Source organism: Cupressus sempervirens, chromosome 4 (genome assembly GCF_028749045.1).
Source record: "Cupressus sempervirens isolate cs-2001-9-10 chromosome 4, ASM2874904v1, whole genome shotgun sequence".
NCBI lineage: Eukaryota > Viridiplantae > Streptophyta > Pinopsida > Cupressales > Cupressaceae > Cupressus > Cupressus sempervirens.
In genome coordinates this window covers 560,789,265-560,793,252 of record NC_143121.1, presented here as the reverse complement: position 1 = coordinate 560,793,252, position 3,988 = coordinate 560,789,265, and the positions used below count along the sequence as shown (strand labels likewise).

Here is a 3,988-nt window from a genome sequence, read left to right as displayed (position 1 = left end):
CATGAAACAAAAACTAAGTCTAAGTACATTTTTTTTTGGGTGACACAAGATTGCCCTTATATCGCTAGATGCTCTTGCATCAGCTTACAATCTAAATAAGTGTATGTCGCTAATAACAAACATGATTGGAATGTCAATAGAGATAGTGTTTCCCTACATTCTTCACTAGTCTAGGCCAATTCTAACAAATAACATTGCATAATTGTTATAGATTTCTCATAACCAAAACCTCATACATGGATGTCATGGTGTCCTCTCTCTACAAGGATTTCACTATCATGATAACTCTCATCATTGCTATTCTAACTCCCTAAAAAAATTTTGAGCATTACTTTCTTCTTTAATTACCTCAGTTGGGCTACTTTGGTACAACATTTGCCTTGAGAAAGTAGGGATAATCTTCAATGATATTGGGAGAGTATTCTCTCCCATTATAAATTTTGTGTCTCCCCATGATTCAATTCTTGCTTGTAGCTCATTTATCATATCAATGGTAGAACTCCATGATTGCCCTTCTTTCTACTTAAGTTGTGGAGAAAATGGAATGGTTAAACTTATGTAAATTGAAGTCAGGTTGATTTTATTACAAATGCACATAAAGATTAAATTTTAGAAGGAAATTAGAATATCATTTTTCTTTTATATTTTTAATTAATGTTAAGGGATTTCAGAAATATGATTTAAAACTTAATTTAGTTTAATTTAATATATAGAGAGATCTTCTTTAAGGTTCTTATTACATCTTATAGCACAACATAAAAATTGATCCAACTGCATACATATTCCAGAATCCAAATAATAAAATAATAAAACTCACTCAGCCCATGCTAAGTGACTTACCTCAAGATTCTTCAAAAAAATAATGTAGACCAAGAAGAATATGTAGAGTTCGCAAGCAATTTTACAAAAAGATATCATAGCAGATATTTTTAGAAAGAAACAAGCCATAACCAAGTTAAATTGGTCTAGTTGCTAATTAGTTGAGTTGATTAAAAATTCATGTAGAACTATAATGAAATTAGGTACGACAAAATGAAAAATCAATTCTTCCTAGCTAGCAAGATCAAATATAGTTTTCCAAGGTGATAAAAGTGCATATACAGATGCATCACTTGCATGTTAGGCATGAAGCACATTCCCCAACTTATAATGAATGGTTGTATACAAAGGTTTCATATTCTGGCCCAACAATGGAAACCAATGATGTAACCATGCATGGATTGGAATAGTCTCCTTGCAAGGATCCCAAGTATCTACTGTTGTTAATTTGGGCACCACTATATGATCCATAATGTTATGAAGTATTGAATCCAATAGTAACTTCTCCCATGTATCCAAAAAATGTAGCATAGGTTTAGGGTCCCTTGGCTCCCAATAATTTATAGCAACTATTCTCACTATTGGAAGAATAACTTTAGTGAAGAGTTGAGTGTAAGGAGTTGAAGAAGAAATTTCTTCTTCTATGTAAATGCCATAATCACAAGGCTCATTCCCTTGCAGAAGCCTTTGCCACAATGACATTACCTCTAAACCATGTAAAGGGTGTTGAAGTGGTTTCCAACCTTCAAATGCTCTTATAAGGAATGGAAAAGAAAATGCAAATGCAATACATGAAAAATTGTACAACTTGCAGTCCTCTTTATATTTGGAACATAGATTCTCAAAGACACTTACAAGTGATTCCAATGTCATAGTACCTACCACAACACTTTCTTATATTCTATGTAGTGGCTCCCATAATATCCTTTATGTTGTCTAGTTGTTGTTTTTGTCATGTAGTCTCTTTCTAAAGCCACTCCTTCTCCTTTTGGTATATTGCCACAAACTCTCTCTCGTGCCTTAAATTTTGATTATCAAACTTTTGAATATCTGTCTCTACCATATCTAAAATCAAGTTCACATTGTTTTGTAACTCTAGCATATATTTTTGATCATTGATAGATTTCATTTTAGCATTCAATTTTTCAAGATTGGTCAACACCCTCACTTGTTGACTTCTCATGTCAAGCACTTTGTGTACTTTTTCAACACCATGTTCTTGCTTCTTAGCTAACAGTTCTTTAGGTACATTTTGTTGAACATTTCAGTGAGAGACATAAATGTTGTCACAAATACAATGACTTTGAACTTCTTTAGGAATTTCTCCATTATTGAGCTCAAATTCATGCCTCCAACACTATGACCCACCAATATTACTTACAACCAATAAATTAAAACTAGATAGAAGTAAAACAAATCATTTATCGAGAGGGAAAAAGAATAAGGTATGTAGAGATCACAATTTTTGGTGGGGAGGAAGAGAGTTGAACAACTCAATAAGTGGATGATTTATGTTAGACCATGTTTTAATTTGATGCGCATCCATTAGGTGAATTCCATAGGAGGCAAGATCTATTGCAGTGGCATCAAGGCCTACCTTTCGTAGGAGAGGGATAAGTTTGTACCAAAACCAATCTCCATGACATCCTCCATGAACCAACAAAAAGTGTGTCTTTGCCCTTGCCACTTCCATTGCATCCATCACTAATTTTCTTTAATGAATTGACTCTTTCACTAGAGTTGATTATAATCAAAGGGAGAAAAAATACAATAGATATATGACATCATGCCATGTCATGTCAATATAAGAAAAAGATTAAACACAGCCATTTCACAAGTAAGTCAAAGAAAGTAAAAAGTAAAGGTTATTTGCATCACAACTTGATTGAAAATAGTGACCACTAATATCTATCATTATTTTTGAAAAGAGAGACCATTAAAGGTAAAGGGAACGAATACAATAGATATATTACAATATTTCATATAAATTGAAGAAAATTTCTTGAATGATGAGATATATCTAGATCACATGATTAGGTAAATCAAGAAATCAAAGATCATTTACATTAAAAAATATTGACTAGCAACATGACTTATTAATGATACATCACATCATCTCACATTTCTTCATATTGAACATATAAATTACATTCAAAACTAACAACTTCAATGTCATTTGAAATAACCATCTACTACCAACATGTGTCATCAATAGTTGATTATAAGAAAAGATGAACACATATCATAAATATATTATATCATATGACATGAGTTAAAGGGAAAAAACTTGAATGATGAAACACATCTATATGACATGATCAAGTGAATCAAACAAGTCAAAGACTACTAGTGTTACAATTTGATTCCAAAATCATCGTGGCTATATCACACAATCTCACATCTCACTAATCTTTGTTGAACATAGAAATTGCAGTCAGTACCAACAATTTTATTGATTTTTTATATAAACATGGACACTAATTTTTTTAACTAGAATTATCTATTTTCTCTTGAATATCACAATCAAATTGATAAGGAATTATTCTAATATGAGATTTTCATGAACATAATCCCTCTTTCAAAGATTATGTTATAAAGCAATATGTTGATGGCAACTTCAAATTCATCTCCATTGATTTTGAAAATCCTTAATCTCTTTATAAGCCAAAATAATAGCTCTATATTATTAAGAACTTAGAGTACATAAAATTAGCCATTTAATAGCTATGGATACCCTTTCCAAATAACACGTTCATATATTATTTCAATCTTTTTCTATTCATTTCCACATATTTTGATATAGTTTTTAATGATCTAGTGGTATAAATATTGTTATTCCAATATATATAATTTTTTGTTAAAGATGAAATTAAATTAAATTAAATTAGTTATGATAAATCATTTTAACTCTTTTTCATATATTATTGAGATTCTTGTCAAAGATAAGGAAGAATAAAGTAGTTTAGTCTTAAATTAGTTGAGATAAATTATTTTAACTCTTCCCAAATGAGTTTATCATCCTTGGCCACCAAATAAACTATGGGGACTCTTCCATATCTCTCCTAGGTAAACACCCAATTTTATTGATTAGAGAAGACTTCTTCATAAGAAATTTCACCAACTCAATATCCTACACTTTCATTCAAATATTCTCTTTTCCTCATTAGAA

The 3,988-nt window shown here is 30.8% G+C and overlaps 1 pseudogene; it reads right to left on the bottom strand.

Moving 5' to 3' along the window:
- Nucleotides 1-297: 297 nt before the first annotated feature.
- LOC149562428 (putative inactive methylesterase 20 pseudogene) lies at nt 298-2,512 on the bottom strand (annotated as a pseudogene).
- Nucleotides 2,513-3,988: the final 1,476 nt, after the last annotated feature.